General features: G+C 35.5%; 1 long non-coding RNA gene across 1 annotated transcript; it reads left to right on the forward strand.

Annotated features, from left to right (window-relative positions):
* The first annotated feature begins 938 nt into the window (after positions 1–938).
* Positions 939–6,294, forward strand: LOC132286398 (uncharacterized). Its single transcript, XR_009472762.1, has 4 exons — positions 939–1,281; positions 3,605–3,769; positions 5,627–5,726; positions 6,000–6,294. It is a non-coding gene; the product is annotated as an uncharacterized LOC132286398 (long non-coding RNA).
* Positions 6,295–20,295: the final 14,001 nt, after the last annotated feature.

The raw sequence follows: 20,295 nt of genomic DNA on the forward strand, positions 1-20,295 counted from the left end.
TTAGAAAAATTATTTTATTTTATATATCAATTAATAAATATTTTTTATATTAATAATAAATAGAAAAATAGGTTAATTTAAATTTTATTATGTAAATTTTAGTGTTTTAAATAAATTTTATATAAATAAATAAATACTTAAATACTGAAACTCTTTGCATATCTAATAATAATATAGATAAAAAATCTTTTTATATCAATTAATAAATATTTTTTTATATAAATAAATACCGAAACTCTTTGCATATATTAAAGAAAATCAAATTATACGAGTATTATTAATATAAAAAAATATTTATTAATTTATATAAAAAATAAATTTTAAAAAAATTTCTATAAAACTTTTACACAATTTACCTATTTGTCTATTTATTATAAGTTTTTTTAATAAAAGTAAATTTAATTAGACAAGAATTATTAATATAAAAAATATTTATTAATTGATTTAAAAAGAGTTTCTATATAAAATTTTAACACAAATTATCTATTTATTTATTTATTATGAGTTTTTAATTAAGAAATCTAATTAGACAAGAATTATTAATATAAAAATAATTTATTAATTAATATAAAAAATGAAATAATTTTTCTAAAACTGAACCACAAACTATCTTTTATTTTGAGTTTTTTTTAACAAAAGGTAATCTAATTAGACAAAAATTATTAATCTAAAAAAATATTTATTCAGTACAAGAAAAATAGTTTTTTACCACGTATTTTTTTGCCACGGTTTTAAAATAATCTTTGACACGGTTTTAAAATAATCATAATAAAAAATATACTATTATTTTAAACTGTGATAGAAAAGTTTTTTACCACTATTAATGAAAAATGTAACTGAAATCATGATAAAAAGTGAAATATTTTCATTTATCATTTGGCGGGCCGTGAAATTTTCACTTATCATTTGGCGGGTCTTATTCCCGCTGGTGCAATAAAGTCACTTCTCTTTCCGAAAAAACCCTAGCCTCTCTCTTTATCTCTATCTCTATCTCTCTGTGTCTCACGCCGAGGCACCATCACCATCAACCCACATCCTCACACCATCACCAAGCCCTCGCTCTCTGTTTGAACCCCACTGCCGCAAGCTTCTGCAGCCAAACCTCTTGGCCGCCGCTGCTGCTCTCTCCTCTCTTCTCGGTCTCGCTTTCTCTGGCCGATTCTCGGTCAAGGAGAAACCACATCTCGCCACCGGCCACCACATTTCCAGTTCCGGTCGTCTTCTCCAGCCAAAAATTTCAGGACGAGTCTTTCTCTCTCGTTTTTCTCATTTTTCTCTCGGGTAAGCTCTCTTCAACCTGAAATTTGACTTTTGGACTTTGATTTTGGAATGGGAATTTAGAATTTCCTACATATATCTGTGGTTGTGTTTATTAGGGCTGTGAATGTATAAGTCTGTGATGTGAAAAAGGAGGAAGGGCTATGGTAATGGAGAATGGACTAAAAAAAAAATTCTGTGAAGGGCTTGTCCCTGATTTTTGAAATTGAGGTTGACGATGAATTGAATTGAAAATTCTAAATTGAATTGAATTGAATTGCAACTTCTTGGGCCTTTAAATTTCAGATTATATATATATGGCCTTGTGTTGTATCAAAAATTCTGGACTGTACTTGAATTCATAAAAACTGTGAGATGATTTTGATATAAATTCATCTCTGTGACTATGCTTTTGAACTGAAATGGGGCTGTGAAATTTAAACTGAAATGATGTATATATCTTGTTGCCATGTTGAAAATTCTATGAAGCTTGAGACTATGTTTTGATATATACCCATACATTGTTTTCTTTTGTTTGAACTTAAAAATATTTATAAATTTATTTGTATTGTTGAATCTCAGCCCTCCTGACATCACTTTGTGAAAGCTAGAATGGTGCACCAATTAGAATTGGCGGCATTTCTTGAAAACAAAAAAAGCTATGCCATCACCATTTATATCCCCATGTTTGTGTAGATTTTTCTAGTTAATTTTTTTTAATCCTTTAGGCCCTTGAACATAACACAGATTCTCCATTTTCAGAACTAATGATCAGTAGGTTTCTTTTTCTTTTGATACTTCACATAATGGGATTTCACTGGCCTGAGATAGGTTTTGTTGTACAAGTCCTATGGGGCATTTTTTTAAGGCGTGACTGGGTTTGTTGGATCCAAAGAAGCCCCATGGTAGTCAAGGCTCTGCTACAGTATCTTATTCCATGATAGGTGAAGCTCTATAATAGGCACTCACAAAGGCATTAGGTCTTCTATAGTAGGCTTCAAGATTAAGAAAGCTCGAATTAATTTTTTTAGTCACTTATTTATATATCTTCTTTATTTTCAAATGCCCATTTATTAATATGATATTCAGCTTGGAATTCTTGGGCTTATGTTTGACTACTTGAATTACATTTGTTTAGGGCTTGATTATGTTATTTTTTATAATTTAATACATGTTTGCACTTTGCAGCCTTCTGTTACTGTACATTTCCATTTTTTATTTAGTTGAGTGCACTTGCAAATTTTATTTATGCCAAATTGCATCTTTGTCAGAAGCTTTTTTCTACTTGCTTTTAATTCTTCTTTTTCATCTGTTCCCCTTCTCTCTTGATCCTAAAAGTTGATGGAAATTTTTTAATTTGCATAGCATTTTTTATGGTCGTTTATTCGATTTTTATATGGAATTTTAGGAAATTTTTATTTTTAAGCCAGTAGCTGGTGCACCACCAACTACCACCTAGGAAGCACCTATACTTGTACAAGAGTGACGTACCCATGTTGTGTCGGACACCAATATTTCTCAGATACTCATGGATAAGTGTTCGATTCCTATACGTATTATAATTTTGAAATATATTTTAAAATTTCAACCACGTACCGATACTTCTCAGATACATATTTAGCAAGTTTTGAGAATTAGAATGTAACTTTTCAAAGAATAATATCATAGTATAATTGTTAAGAAAAGTTTAACATTTATTCGAAAGTAGAACTTAATTTATCCATACAATATAACTCTCAACTCTTGTTTTGTTTGTTAATCATAATATTTTATAAATAAATGTTAACAACAATACTTGTGAAAAAAAAAGAAAAGATATGCTAATAACAATACATATAACATAAACAAATATTATTTAAAAATTTTCATAGATGCATATATATTGATTTTTATACATATCTACGTTTATATATATATATATATATATATATTGTCCTGTCCTTGCATATCTGTATCTATAATTTAAGAATTTGTTGTATCTGTATCCATATTTCATAGATTGTCACCATCACAATTCACAACACCACAGCTTCTTGAAAAATCAACACCACGATGTAGTATTGCATTGCATGTGGCTTATTTTGGTTCATTGCAAGGTGAAAAAGGATATGCTACCAGCTTAGGCATCATTTAGTTGAAGTTTTCTACTCCATGCACATATTGGAACTTTTGTATTCATTCTGATTCAGCTATTATTATTTAAATATTGCACATGATCTTTCTTAACTACTGTTCTGTGCTGTCATTGAATTCTTTTGTGTAAGCATGAGTGGACTATTAATAATTGCGCTGCTCTTGATGAACACAAGATTGTGCTATTTTATTTATTGAGTTGTCGTTGTTTCAGGAATTAACAGACGATGTGAACAATGAAGCATCATTTCATGATGACAAATTCCTTTCAAAGAATGGGCAACCCAGAGAATTCTTCTTATCCAGCGATGCTAATGCTGTAGTTGAACACACAAAAAAGGTTTTGGTAATTTAGGATGGTGAAGTTGTTCATCTTAAGGTATTTGTGTTTGTTTCCCTTTTCTTTTTTCTTTATTCTTCGCCTCTTTCTCTCTCTCTCGCTTTGCAATCCACCTTCAAGTTACAAATCCTTCGTCTTGCTGTGTGCCTATGAATAATAGATTTGATATCTTTCATGTTATCTTCTGAGATTGCTGACAACCACAAGTATTCTTTTACAACAACTATGAATGATAACTTGGTTGTTTTTTGTGGCTTTTGGTTGTTTGGGTGAAGTCTTGATGAAAGGAAGGACTGGCCTACCAAAGTAGCTTTCTTATAACTTTAAAAAACATAACAAATAAACTAAAATAAGAAAACGACAAAGAATAATTTCAAGAATTTCACTTTAGATTTCTCAGGGCTCATTCCCTAAGGCTGTGTTGCATCCCAAATTACCTAATCTTGGATTTTCTGAAAATTCAGTCCATTGTATAGAAATGTGATACTGCATTACTTGCATCATGGATTTCTTCATTGTTTATATATTTTTTAATTATTTTGCATAAATGGAGGTCGGGAAATTGTTGTGGATGGAGTATGGTTTTCATTGATCGCATTTTAATTTGTTGAATCATCAAATAAAACAGCATATAGACTGAGATAAAATTCAATTTAATCATGCTATAAAGCCAAAATCTCTCTATATATTCACAACCACCACCACCACCACCACCACCTTTGCTTGCTTTTCTTGTCACTTATGCTAAAGAAATGCAGTTTGGCTTTCTTATATGAAGTTAGTAAACCAGAATATCATGTTTATCGCTTTTGGAAAAGGAAAACTTGTAATTGAATAAGGCATTAAACAACTTTAAATATGGCTAGGTTTGGTAAGATGAATAACACATTTTCTTGCAACATAAAAATATATAGGTTTTAAATTTATTTTCCGCGAATAAGATTTTTTAAGAAGATAAACATCTTTATGCATTGACTCTTTCCTAATTGGATACTTTGCATAGGTTCATGTGATAAGACCACATAAGATACAAGGAATTTATGCTAGCATCATCCTAGCTATTCATTAAAAGGAAAAAAGAGATTCCAAAATACTTTTGTCATGTAGAGAGCCATAGCAACGAATAATGATATTAATTTCAAAGAAAGAGGGAATTCTCAAAGACCTACTAGTTCATTATTCTTACTCAGACCTATAAAGAGACTACAGAGAAGGGGGTCCCTTTAAGGGAATTCTCAAAGACCTACTCGTTCATTATTTAGTGTGTCCAGTTCTCTTTGTGACCCCAATAAGGTTTATGACTTCGTCTTGGAACTAAAAAAGAGGTTTGAGGTGAATTAGGAGGATTGCTTCACCTCAAGATGCAAATTAGATACTGCTGTATGTGTTCTTGTTTATGTAGTCTTTTGTGTTCTTAGGATGGTGCACTATTTGGTTAAAATAAAGGGTATACTTAAGTTGTGTCCTTGGGATAATTCCTGTTAAAGAATTTGGAAAAGTCACAGATCTTTATGCAGCTCTTGTAATTTTCATTTTTATTCAGAAAAAAGTGCTAGCTGTTGTAGAAAAAAGGGAAATAAATAAACTTTGGCGTGCTTGCTTGGTTTCAGATGAAGTTTACATTATAACGAGTTAAAAAATGGTCTAATAACTACAATGATTGCTCTTAATAAAAATCAGTTTTAAAAGACAGATTAGGGAAGTGAGATATATATATAACAAAATAAAAAGAGGGCTATAAATTCATTTTATTAAGAGGCGAGTACCCTAGTGGATAAATAAAAATGATTTTGAAGTGAGAGCGTGTGCATATATCAACGTATATATATGTACACACACAATATATAGTAATAAGTTTTGGGTTTGATATGATTAATTAAAATGGTTAATTGGCAGGGGAAGGAGGCACTGGTGGATCACTTTGAGAAGTCAACGTTTCGGTGTGATACGAATGAGTTCCTGCTTGTGTGTTTCAGCCCAGCAAGAGATGGTTCTGGTAAGTGGGTGAAACAAAATTTGGTTGGGAAGCATATATATATATATATATATATATATAGTAGTATATATATATATATTAATTAATTAAGGGTTTAGTTTAGGGTACCATATCATTGGAGTATTTGGAGCAAGCGCCGCAAATAAACGCTATAATAGTTCTTATGTGGTTTGTTTAATGACTTCTAAGTATTAATTCATCTTTTCTATTCCTACATCATCTTTATTACTAATTTGATGAGCTTTTCATTTTTTTTTGGTAAAAAAAATTTAGGTGGAGGTTTGATATCTGGGGTTACATTGGCTGCCAAGTTTATCAACCCTGCTATTCGAGTTTTGGCTGCTGAATCAATGGGAGCACCTACTTGCTTGGATTTTGTACTGTGGAAAATGAGGTGGTGTTTTTGAAAAGTGTAGATTGAAACTTAATTGTTAGGAAATTGATTATTTATTTATTTTTTTTTGCAAATGAATTTACTTCCTATTTTGGCACATTGATCAATCATGAATTCTTGAATTGTAAAAATATTTTAAGTCTTTTGATATGTTTAATGTGGTATTTCAAGATATTTTTTTGGTTATGGTTATTGACATTAACATATAGAATTGAAACTATGAATGTGTTCGATATATTTTTGAATTAAATGATAGTTAAAAATTGATGCCAATTGTAGGTTGTGTGAATGATTAGGTAGCATTTAAGGGTAATGTTATATATATATATATATATATATATATATATATATTTAATTGATACCCATTGCAGGTTGTGTGAATGATTAGGTAGCATTTAAGGGTAATATTTTATAAATTTTTTTAATAAAAAAATTATGTTATCTACGGGGAGCTTGAAACTCCCGTAAATAATATTTACGGGTAGTTACAATTCGCCGTAAAAATTTTTTTTTTTAAAAAAATTATGTTATCTACGGGGAGCTTGAAACCCCCGTAAATATTATTTACGGGTACTTACAATTCACCGTAGAAAACATTTCTACGGCAGTTACAATTCGTAGTGGAAAACGTTTCTACGGCAGTTACAATTCGCCGTAGAAAACGTTTCTACGGCAGTTACAATTCGCCGTAGAAAACGTTTCTACGACAGTTATATTTCCCCGTAGAAAAGTTTTCTATGGCAGTTATATTTTGCCGTAAAAAAGTTTTCTACGGTAGTTATAATTTGCCGTAGAAAACGTTTCTACGGCAGTTATATTTCGCCGTAGAAAAAATTGAGTATTTACGGAACCCTCATACATGAGGGCCTAGAATGCGCCGTGAATACATTTCTACGGCGTTTTTGGCCCCTCGTAGAAGCCCTTTTTTCTTGTAGTGCGCTCTTCTAGGATAGTCTAAATCATAAATGATGTGTAAAAAGAGGGCTTTCAAAATAAATCATCATTGTGTAATATATATATATATTTCTTTTTGTTCAAATGTATATAATATAACAGAAACAAGCACTACAATGCCTTCAAAGAAGGTTACATTGTTGATTGTCCAGCCAAAAATCAAGAAAGTAAACCTAGGAAAGTACACAGTCCATGTGAGAAGAACATGTATAAAAATAATAATAATAAGAAGAAAGAAATGAACCCACTGTTCCTTTCAAATTATTTATGTTAAGATCATCAAATGGTAACAGCTGGCAAAACCAAAAAGAAACAAGACTGCACAAGCACCTATCAAGGACCATTCAAACACTTTGCCAGATATAGCTGCAGAGAAGGAAATATCCCATTTTTTAAAAGGCAACCTAATTATTACTCTGGCAACCAGAGATTATGTACATACTTTCCACCAGCCATGGAAACTGCAAACAACAAAACCTACAATGCCAATACCTTCTCTAAGCAGGAGTCAAGCTATCAAAACAGCAAAAAACAAAAGTTAGAAATCTGCCAAAACACGTCCTCCAGATAGAGTGGGCCAGCAATAACTATACCTATCAATGTTCATCAGAGAAATTAAGAATCGCTGCCAAATACACAACATTGTTGCATGATATTCTTACAATCAACAAAAATAAATAAATGAAAACTATAATGATAAGCAAATAGGAAAAGAAGACACTTTTTCACTTGAAAGGCAAGAATAATTAGGGAATTAGTCATCATGATAGAAGAAAAATCATGTTTCATTAATTTCAATGGCAGGTTACTTTAGGGAACAGTAACTGGATCTGAGAAAAGTGAAGTATGACATATGACAACTTGAACATTCAAGAGTAGTACTACAGGTGACAATGAAGGTTTTTGGGTAATTTAATCAGCAACAGCCTAAAAAGACCTAGGAACTACCCACCCAGAGATGACATACACCAATGTGTACATAACCTTGTCAAAGAGTTAATCAAGCTTTTGACTCTAAGATAGTACAGTGTTCACTATGCAAAAGACTACAATAATCAATTTTATATGAGTAACATATTTCCTCTCTGTTCCACCTCAAGGGTAGTTCACTTTTTAATTCATAGATTACCATAATAATATAGCACACACATTAGAAGAAGAATGAATAAGCAATCTTTTAATACGGATGAGGGAGAGGATAAATTGCTGCTATAACAAACAGATTATTATGAACAAACCAAGGATATTAAAATTCCAAATATTAGTTTATGAATTAACATTGGTCGCTTCTAGAAAATTCAGTAAAATATATCTTTATTTTTTTCAGCAAATCTATGATAGATGGTATGCTGAAAAAAAACAAAAAAACATATATGCGTGTGTGTCATTCACAACAGAAAATCCAAGAACTTTTAAGCAGACATGCAGAGATACATTATCTAATTTCTGTAACAACACATCAAGCACATTAAGCAGCAGTCCAATGTTGTCTTGGAACCCTTAAAATTCCAAATATTAGTTTATGAATTAACAATGGTCGCTTTCTAGTTTCAAAGATTACATTTTTTAGAAAATTCAGTAAAATACATCTTTAATTTTTTCAACAAATCTATGATAGATGGTACGATGAAAAAAACAAAAACAAAAAAACATATATGCATGTCATTCACAACAGCAAATCCAGGGACTTTTAAGCAGACATGTTGAGATATATTACCTAATTTCTGTAACAACACATCAAGCACATCAAGCAGCAGTCCAATGTTGCCTTGAAACCCTTACAAGACAAACTAACAAGCAAAAAGTGCTCTAACAACATTAGCTCTATATCCTTGGAATCATTCTTATTAATATTTAAATAGCAAAAGATTGATAATTGCCTGCTATCTGATTTGTTAGGGATTCTTTAGTTCTTCCAAAAGAGTGTTTGCTTCAAAGCCAGTACAAACAAGCAAAATAACTAAGTGTTTGTAAACACAAAAAAGATTGTTAAACCAAAAAAATTCTCAGGAGGATAGAACAACAAAATAGATAGACTCTATTTTCAACTAAAGATACTTAGTCCAATATCATTATGGAGTCCACACAAAAGGCTCTTGAACTTTCAGCAAGTGCATTAATGTGACTGCAAACAAGGAAATAGTAAAGAGCAACTAACAACTACTCAAAGAGTGAACACAACAAAAAAAAAATAATAAAAAATATAAAAGATACGCTCCTAAAAAACATAGAGAATAAAAAGAAAATGCAGCGGAGACAGGATTTGAACCCGTGACTCAAGGTGATGACCTTGCAAGCTACCATACTGCTCTACTCCGCACTGACAAACAACAAATTCGTAAATTTCAAAAAATTTCAAAATCAATCATTGGCATCTAATAACACTAGTTTTCCCTTGAAACCCTAAAGGCCTTCAGTTCAGTGATAATACACATATAATTAAATTACAAATAAATATAAAAACACAAGATAAATAATAAAAAAATATAAAGAATCAAAATTAATTATACCTTCCAATGAGACTCTTTGTCAAATCTGCTTATAACAATCATGTAATGCCTGTATCTTATATATTTATGTTAAAAGATTTTTTCATTTTATGTTAGCTGTGGGGCCCACCTTATTTTAAGGCACATGTGGTTAATGGGATGAAGACCCATTTTGTTTTCATTACACTTTCTCTCTCGCTGCCTCTGTATTTCTTTTTTTCTTTTTCTTTTGCAACTTCCATTCTTGATTTCTCCCACATTTCTTGGTGTTTTTAAGAGCTGTTTGCGGCTATTCGAAGCCCATGATGAGATCAACACGTTGATAGGAGCAATTCTTTGATTGGTGCACTATAGGAGATTCGAAATCCTAGGGTTTGAGGTGAAGAAATTGGGGATTTTGCTTAAAAGTGAGGTAGGGATCTCTAATTCCTACAATCTTGTTCCTTTGTGAGTTAATTGTTCTTGATTAGTGTCCTAGCATGCTAAATTGTGATGATTGTCCCTTTGTGAATTATTTTTCTTCTTGATTAGTATCCTATTAGTATTCTAGCATGCTATATTGTGATAATTGTTCCTTAAAGTGACTTGATTATATATATGAAACATGTGAGAAGGTGTATTTAATTGAATTATAATGTGTATTTAATTGAATTGTATGAGAATAATAATAATAATAAAATGAAAGAAAATAAAATAAAAACATGCTTAATGTGTTAGTTTTCTATGCCAATTAATTTGTTAGAAATTATGTAAAAGCTGGTAAATTGTGCGTTAAAAAAATTCTCTCCATTTTCATATATGCACACAAGCATTGGGCATGAAAGAAAAGGGAAAGTGTTTTGAAATAAAAGAAAAAGGGGATTTTGGAAAGAATTTGATGAATCGGCTTTTGAGAAAAACCCGGTCGCTGCGGAGTCACCAAAGTACCGGTGTGTTAATATAGCCTAGAGGGAACTAGGGAGATTGCCCTAGCGTGGTTGAGCTACCTGGGCCCCAAATGACGCTGCGGGGGTACCAAAGGTCAGGGATAATAGCCAATCCTTCTCTCGTGTCGCTGCAGAGTCACCAAAGGGCGGGTTATATTAACAGTTTATGAAGTAATGATGTTTTCTGAAAATGGGGAGTGACATGCATAACATTGCATTCATGGCACGAAATTTATTTGCTTTGAACTTAAAATTGATATTGTGTTTTCCCGACTTTGCATGACCCCAAATTCCTATTGTCCTATTCTTTGTTTGGATTCACGAGGACACAAGAGGTGTGTCTTAGGTACTACCTACTGAGCAACTTGCTCACCCTATTATTTAATAATTTTTTTCCAGGAAACGGAAAAGAAGTGGCGGATGACGTTCCACTACAGGGCTAATTTGGATTAGAAGACTTTTTGCCATTTTGTGTACTAAGTCCCATATTTTTGTAAAACACTAGAAGTGCAAAGATGTATAATTATTTTGTGGAACTTTGTCATGTAATATAACAAAAGTATTGATGATGTTTTGGATGGGGATTTGATAGTATGCAACTTGTTGATGAATGGATGGATAATCCTAGTTTGAAGCATTGTCTAGATTAGTTAGTTGTATCATTATCTTTTGTTGCCGTGAATTCGGAATTTGAGCCATGACAGGTTAAAATGCAATTAAACAGGTTGTGATAGGCCTATTTTTAGGGGAGGTCATGCCGAATTTTTTTTGTTTAAAAAGTATTAGTTTTGAGTCGTTACAAATTTGGTATCAGAGCCCATGGTTCGAAAACCATTAGGACGACGGGTAGAGGCCTACATAGGATTGCGTGGGATGTTGATTTCATTGTGTATTTGACTATTTGCTACTTGTTTATTATTTGAGCAAGCATGCTTAACTGCCTATGTGCTTATTGCTTACCTGTTTATGTTAAAATGTTTCTTGCATAGTCTTGCATGCTAAGTGTTGTACGGTATCAATTCTTGTTGAGTCGTCCACAGTCTTAGTGTCATGTTTCTGAATCGTTATCTCGTTTTATAGCACGATGTCACGGCGTGAGGAACCTAGAGAAGTTGGCCCTAGGCCAACAAGGGGTGATGTTGGTGAGAGTTCCAGCTCCAATCCGGAGGAGCTAAATGATGAGAACATGCTTCTTAGGGACTTGATTCCCCCAAGAGCTGTTCCCCCAAGAAGAGAGCAATTGAAGCAAAAGAGGGGTGCAGGGCTATCCTCAGAGGGATCTTCTTGGAAAAGGAACAGGAGCAGTCCATCTCAGTTTCAGGGGCAACAGTCTACAAGATCTGCTCCTACCACTCCTATGCCAGCTGGACCTGACAGGAGTGCAGTTGTTTGTTATCAGTGTCAACAGCCTGGACATTACAAGTCCAGTTGTCCGATGAGATCGTCTTCAGTTTCGTCAGCTCCGAAGGCTTGTTATGGGTGTGGCCAGCAGGGTCACTTGATTCGTGATTGTCCGAGTCAGAGAGCAGGCACCATTAGTGGCAGAGGGTCACAGCAGAGGCCGTCACAATCGGCTACAGTTCAGTCAGGTTTCAGACTACCACTACCACAGCCTACTATGTCTTCACAGGGTTCACGATCAGTTAGGAGGGATACTCCTACTATGTCAGTGCAGCAGTCAGGTGTTCAGGTTGGCGGTCCTCAGGCACAGGTACCACAGGGACGTGTTTTTGCACTGGCACAGACCGATGCATCTTCTGGACCGTCAGTTCTTCGAGGTATATTTCCAGTGTTTGGTTGATGGGCCCATGTTTTGTTTGACTCTGGTGCATCTCATTCTTTCATTTCATCATCATTTGCACTTGCATCGGGGTTAGAGGTTAGTTTCATGGATCGGGCGTTATGTGTTGATACGCCAGTTGGGGTTTCAGTGTCATTGAGCCGAGTTATGCGGGATTGCTCCATTGTGATAGCCGCGCGGACCTTTGTGTTTGACCTTATCCTCCTGGAGATGACTAGCTTTGATGTCATTCTCGGGATGGATTGGTTGGCTTCATTTCATGCCACGATCGACTGTTACAGAGGAAGGGTTACAGTTTGCACTCCCGAGAGAGACTGTTTCTTTTTCGTGGGAGATCGGAGTGATTCCTACATTTCATCGTTTCATGGAGTTCGTGGACGGAGTCGTGGTGATTACTTCTTAGCTAGTCTTATAGCCGAAGAGGATGATGTTGTGGAAAAAGAGTATCCTGCAGTTGTTCGTGATTTTCTGGATGTGTTTCCAGAGGATTTGACAGAGTTGCCTCCACATCGAGAAGTGGAGTTCTCTATTGAATTGATGTCAGGTACCGCGCCGATTTCTATGGCACCGTATCGTATGGCACCAGTTGAATTGGAGGAATTAAAAAGACAGCTTGATGATTTAAGGATGAAAGGTTTCATCCGACCGAGTGTGTCACCGTGGGGTGCACCGGTCTTATTTGCTAAGAAGAAAGATGGATCTTTGAGGTTATGCATTGATTACCGGAAGTTGAATCATGCCACCATCAAGAACAAGTATCCTTTGCCAATGATAGATGATTTATTTGATCAGTTGAGGGGAGCCAGTTGTTTCTCGAAGATTAACTTGAGGTCTGGCTATTATCAGTTGTGGGTTAGGGATGAGGATATCCCGAAGACAGCATTCCGTACACGGTATGGACACTATGAGTTCCTTGTTATGCCTTTTGGCTTGACTAATGCTCCAGCGGCATTCATGGACTTAATGAACTGCGTCTTTCATGATTACTTGGACCAGTTTGTGGTAGTTTTCGTGGATGACATTCTTGTGTATTCACGATCTCGGGAGGAACACAAGATCCATTTAAGTATTGTTTTACAGATTTTGCGGGAGCACCGGTTGTATGCCAAATATGAGAAATGTGAGTTTTGGCTACAAGAGGTGAAGTTTTTGGGACATGTTGTTTCAGAAGGCGGAGTGTCAGTTGATCCATCAACGGTTGAAGCAATTTTGACTTGGGAGCGACCCAAGAATGTGTTTGAGATCCGCAGTTTTCTTGGTTTAGCGGGTTACTATCGGAGATTTGTGAAGGATTTCTCCCGTTTGGCAACTCTTATGACCCGTTTGACCCGGAAAGGGGTCAAGTTTGTCTGGAATGAGGCCTGTGATTCATCTTTTCAGGAGTTGAAGATGAGATTGACTACAGCGCCAATGTTGGTGATACCTGAGCGTGGCTTGGGTTATGTGATCTATTGTGATGCTTCACGTGACGGGTTGGGATGTGTGTTGATGCAGGATGGTAGAGTAGTGGCTTATGGGTCTCGACAGTTGAAGACTCACGAGTACAACTACCCTACTCATGACCTGGAGTTAGCGGCAGTTGTATTTGCCTTGAAGTGTTGGAGACATTACTTGTATGGTGAGAGATTCGAGGTATTTTCAGATCACAAAAGTCTCAAGTACCTTTTTTCCCAAAAGGACTTGAACAACAGACAGAGACGATGGGTTGAGTACTTGGAAGATTACAACTTTGATTTGCAGTATCATCCGGGCAAGGCAAATGTTGTAGCTGATGCCTTAAGCCGAAAATCTTATGGAACTTTGGCCAGTTTAGCTATTCGGAAGTGGAAGATGCTTGAAGATCTGGCAGAGATAGGATAACAGTGTTTTGATGATGATGGTTACAGTGAGTCGGCATTCTTATTTAGTCTTGTGGCTCAGCCTACTCTTGTTGTACGAGTGATTGAGTCACAGAGACAGGACCCGGACTTAGATGCCATCCACGCTTTGATCTCTAGTGGTGAGACAGTGAAAGATTGGGCCTTGCATGCAGATGGGGGTCTACGGTTCAGGGGTTTGTTGGTGGTTCCCACAGTATGTCGTGAGGATGTCCTACGGGAGTTTCACACTTCCCGTTTTGCAGTTCATCCAGGTGGTACTAAAATGTATCACAATTTGAGACGTCAGTATTGGTGGAGGGGGATGAAGAATGATGTTGCACAGTTTGTAGCTAGATGCCTTACCTGTCAGCAGGTAAAGGCCGAGCATCAGAGACCAGCCGGTTTGTTGCAACCATTACCTGTAGCGCAATGGAAATGGGAGCATATTGCTATGGATTTTGTGACAGGTCTTCCAAGGTCACGAAGGGGCAATGAGTCCGTATGGGTCATCATTGACAGATTGACCAAGACGGCTCACTTTTTGCCTATTAAGGCAACAGATGATGCAGAGAAGCTTGGTGTTCTTTATGTGAAGGAGATTGTAAGGTTACATGGAGTTCCAGTAACCATTGTTTCAGATAGGGATGCTAAGTTCACTTCGAAGTTCTGGGAAGGACTTCAAGCAGCGTTTGGTTCAGCGTTGCATCTTAGTACGGCATTCCATCCACAGACAGACGGTCAGTCGGAGCGTACTATCTAGATTTTGGAGGATATGCTTCGGGCATGTGTGCTTGACTTGGGTGGTAGTTGGGAGGATCACTTTCCACTTATTGAATTTGCCTACAACAACAGTTATCAGGCGAGCATTCAGATGGCTCCATTTGAGGCGTTGTATGGTAGACCTTGTAGGTCTCCTGTTTGTTGGACTGAGGTAGGTGAGACAGCCGCCTTAGGACCTGACATTGTACTCGAGACTACTGAGAAGATTAAGTTGATAAGACAGAGGTTACTTACAGCTCAGAGTCGACAAAAGAGTTATGCAGATAAGCGAAGACGGTCGTTATCCTTTGAGGTGGGAGACCACGTTTTTTTACAGGTTTCTCCACGGAAGGGGTTGATGAGATTTGGGAAGAGTGGCAAGTTATCGCCACGATTTATTGGACCATTCGAGATTTTGGATCGGGTAGGAGAGGTTGCCTACAGACTTGCTTTACCACCACAGATGGACAGAGTTCACAATATCTTTCATGTATCGATGTTACGAAAGTACGAGCCGGATCCATCTCACATTTTGAGTTAGGTTGATGTGGATATTGATGAGGATGTTTCTTACGAGGAAGGACCAGTTCAGATCCTTGACACTCAGCAGAAGGTGTTGAGGAACAAGACGATACCAATGGTGAAAGTCCTTTGGAGACACCACGGAGTCGAGGAGGCTACTTGGGAGCTCGAACAGGAGGTTCGCTCCAAGTATCCAAAGTTGTTTTCTTCTCCAGGTATGTCTTGATTTCGGGGACGAAATCTTTTTTAAAGTTGGGGAGAATGTAATGCCTGTATCTTATATATTTATGTTAAAAGATTTTTTTATTTTATGTTAGCTGTGGGGCCCACCTTATTTTAAGGCACATGTGGTTAATGGGATGAAGACCCATTTTGTTTTCATTACACTTTCTCTCTCGGCAGGTCTCTCTCTCTCTCGCTGCCTCTGTATTTCTTTTTTTCTTTTTCTTTTGCAACTTCCACTCTTGATTTCTCCCTCATTTCTTGATGTTTTTAAGAGCCGTTTGCGGCTATTCGAAGCCCACGATGAGATCAACACGTTGATAGGAGCAATTCTTTGATTGGTGCACTATAGGAGATTCGAAATCCTAGGGTTTGAGGTGAAAAAATTGGGGATTTTGCTTAAAAGTGAGGTAGGGGTCTCTAATTCCTACAATCTTGTTCCTTTGTGAGTTAATTGTTCTTGATTAGTGCCCTAGCATGCTAAATTATGATGATTGCCCATTTGTGAATTATTTTTTTCTTGATTAGTATCCTATTAGTATTCTAGCATGCTATATTGTGATAATTGTTCCTTAAAGTGACTTGATTATATATATGAAACATGTGAGAAGGTGTATTTAATTGAATTATAATGTGTATTTAATTGAATTGTATGAAAATAATAATAATAATAAAATGAAAGAAAATAAAATAAAAACATGCTTAATGTGTTAGTTTTCTATGCCAATTAATTTGTCAGAAATTATATAAAAGCTCGTAAATTGTGCGTTAAAAAAATTCTCTCCATTTTCATATATGCACACAAGCATTGGGCATGAAAGAAAAGGGAAAGTGTTTTGAAATAAAAGAAAAAGGGGATTTTGGAGAGAATTTGATGAATCGGCTTTTGAGAAAAACCCAGTCGCCACGGAGTCACCAAAGGACCGGTGTGTTGATATAGCCTAGAGGGAATTAGGGAGATTGCCCTAGCGTGGTTAAGCTACCTGGGCCCCAAATGACACTGCGGGGGTACCAAAAGTCAGGGACAGTAGCCAATCCTTCTCTCGTGTCGCTGCGGAGTCACTAAAGGGCGGGTTATATTAACAGTTTGTGAAGTAATGATGTTTTCTAAAAATGGGGAGTGACATGCATAACATTGCATTCATGGCACGAAATTTATTTGCTTTGAACTTAGAATTGATATTGTGTTTTCCCGGCTTTGCATGACCCCAAATTCCTATTGTCCTATTCTTTGTTTGGATTCATGGGGACACAAGAGGTGTGTCTTAGGTACTACCTACTGAGCAACTTGCTCACCCTATTATTTAATAAATTTTTTCCAGGAAACGGAAAAGAAGTGGCGGATGGCGTTCCACTACAGGGCTAATTTGGATTAGAAGACTTTTTGCCATTTTGTGTACTAAGTCCTATATTTTTGTAAAACACTAGAAGTGCAAAGATGTATAATTATTTTGTGGAACTTTGTCATGTAATATAACAAAAGTATTGATGATGTTTTGGATGGGGATTTGATAATATGCAACTTGTTGATGAATGGATGGATAATCCTAGTTTGAAGCATTGTCTAGATTAGTTGGTTGTATCATTATCTTTTGTTGCCGTGAATTCAAAATTTGAGCCATGACAGGTTAAAATGCAATTAAACAGGTTGTGATAGGCCTATTTTTAGGGGAGGTCATGCCGAATTTTTTTTGTTTAAAAAGTATTAGTTTTGAGTCGTTACAAATCAATTATCAAATTCATCTTCGTTTCCAAAAGAAATTTTCCGTACAAAGCTATACATGTACATTTTAGAAGAACTAACAATCCAAACATGATAAATTACCATTAATTTTTTTTAAAAAAAAAGTAAAAATGAGAAAAATTCAAAAAAATAATAGAAAAATCTTAAAGTAATTAAAGCAAAACAGTGGCAAATTTTATTTAAAACTGATACGGAGATAAGAGACAGAACAAACAAATATTCATATTCAGATTTGCGTGCGTATGTGGGTATATTTTGCTCTGGTTAGGGTTAGATTGGGAGAGGGGGCAGAAAAAGGTTAAGATTTGGGAGATGGGGTAGGAGGGGATTGTAGTGAAGCGATGATGGCTAGAAAAGGGCACACAAGATATAACAAACCGAGCCTAAATCATCATTAATAAAAAAGGCGTATGTGATGAAAGGATTTAACAAGAAAGCAAGAAAAAGACCAGCCGCAGAGTACTAGGGTTTACCTCTGCAATTGGGTCAGTGGAGACCAAACGAAGAAAAGACAAAGGACGTCGATTAGGGTTTTCCTCTGCGATTGTGTCCGCGGAGACCAAACGAAGAAAAGAGAGAGGACGATGATTAGGGTTTACCTCTGCAATTGGGTCTGGAGAACGAAGAAAAGGCATAGGACGTCGATTAGGGTTTACCTCTGCGATTGGGTCTGTGGAGACCACAAGGTCGTCCGATTAGGGTTTACAGGGGAATCTCAATAAGAATTGGCGTTTGGAGAAGAAAGGAGATAAAAGGTAAGAAAAGAGATTGTACAGGCAGAGGTCGTCCGATTAGGGTTCGGCGGCACTCTCACTGCAACCCTAATAAGGGAAGGCTTTGGAATGAAGAGAAAAGAAAAGAGAGGATAGTGTAAGTGTGTGTTTGGGTAAGTTAAGTGGAGGAATAGGGAGGGATAAGGAGAGAAAGGGAGGGCTCCCTCCCTATCTTTCATTTGCTTTCTCCTCAATTTTGAGAAGATAGGGAGAGAAAGGATAGTGATTTTAGTGGTATTTTGATAATACCAAAATTAGCCTCCACAAATCAATACACAGATTTATTATTCCATTCAAGTCCCATGGTTATAAAAGGGTAAAAAAGTAATTTGTCTATTATCCTTTCTTTTCTTTTTTCTCCTCTATCTTATCCAAACAAGAATAACTATCATTTCTTTTCTTTTCTCCCCTGTCTATCCAAACACAGATATAAATTATTACTATCCTTTCTTTTCTCACTAAACTATCCTTTCTTTTCTCTCATAACTAATACTATCCAAACACACTCTAGGGCTGGTTTAGATAGAGGGATTTAGAATGATTTGGAGAGAAAAGAAAGGGAAGGATAGGGATAGGTGTGTTTGGATGGAGGGAATAGAAGATAAAAGAAAGGATTGACTATCCCTCCGAATCCCTCCAATACAGTAAAACCAAATCTCTCCAAAATTGACAAGATTTGGAGGGGTTTAGAGAAAAAGGGCGCAAATTATAGCAGGGGCAAAAGAGTTGAGAGACAGCCGGCTGAAGCTTATTTGTGAACAGCGACCGAACTGGAACAGCAGGTGATAAAAACTGATTGATATGGGTTTTGATTTTTTTAACAATCTGAAATGATATGCGGATATGGATTTTGATATTCAGTTACAGAGAGAGGGTGAGGCTGAGAAGGAGATGGAAGCTATTGGGGAGGCTGAAATATATATATAAATACACACACATGCAGTTGCAAAGAAAGAGAGAAAGAGAGAGTTGCAGTTGAGAAAGGATTTGGTTTTGATTTTTGGAACAATCTGAAATGATATGCCGAGATATGGGTTTTTATGTTCTGATTCTTGTAGATTTTGAAAGATTTTATAGATTTCTGAATGATTAATATATGTGTCTATATATAGAGAGAGAGGAGAAATCTGTAATATATATGTGTCTATATAATAGGTAATATATATAATATATGTGTTTATATACAGAGAGAGAGGAGAAACCTAATCCACTGAGGAAATGCATGCGATTGAAGACGAAATTGATGATGCTAAAACTGAAATTAATCCAAATACCTGATTGAACCAAAATGTGTAAGCCATGGTTGATTGAATAAAGAATGAGCTAGAGACCTCTGTCGCGAACCAGAGCTAGAGAGATGCATATCCCTATTTTGAAGTAATTGATCATTTTTTATTTTTGGAACAATCTGAAATGATATGGAGATATGGGTTTTGATGTTTTGATTCTTGTAGATTTTGTAGTTTCCAGTTGGAGTGAGTGAGTGAGTGAGAGAGAGAGAGAGAGAGAGAGAGAGAGAGAGAAATAGAGAGAACGATGGAAGCGAGAGAATGATGGAGGCGATTGGGAGGCTAAAATGATTTTGCCCTACTAACCCTATAAAAAAGGGTAAGATGGTAATTTCATTGTTATCCTTTCCCTTCTTTTCTTTCCTTTGTGTTATCCAAACAACAATATTGCCAATTCGGGTAAGATGGTAATTTCATTATTATCCTTTCCCTTCTTTTCTTTCATTTGTGTTATCCAAACAACAATATTGCCAATTCCTTTCTTTTCTCTCATATCTATCCAAGCATGAATATAAACTATAACTATCCTTTCATTTCTTTTCATTTCATTTCTTTTCTCTTATAATCCTTTCATTTCTTTTCTCTTCTGTGTATCCAAACAAAGCCTAAAAAATTAAGGTAGTAATTGCAGTGAAACCCGTATTTAAATATACCACCATTCGCTTTCTTTTTACGCTATAATGGGGATTTTGTTATATATATATATATATATATATATATATATATATATATATATATATATATATATATATATATATATATGTAATTGTGTGGAGTTCTCAAATATATTAAATCAATCCATGAAATCATAGTTTGAGGCTTACAAAGAAGGATATC

This window comes from Cornus florida, unplaced genomic scaffold, assembly GCF_030987335.1.
Source record: "Cornus florida cultivar Cherokee Brave unplaced genomic scaffold, ASM3098733v1 CherokeeBrave_3.0.0_Hap2_Chr11, whole genome shotgun sequence".
Taxonomy (NCBI): Eukaryota; Viridiplantae; Streptophyta; class Magnoliopsida; order Cornales; family Cornaceae; genus Cornus; species Cornus florida.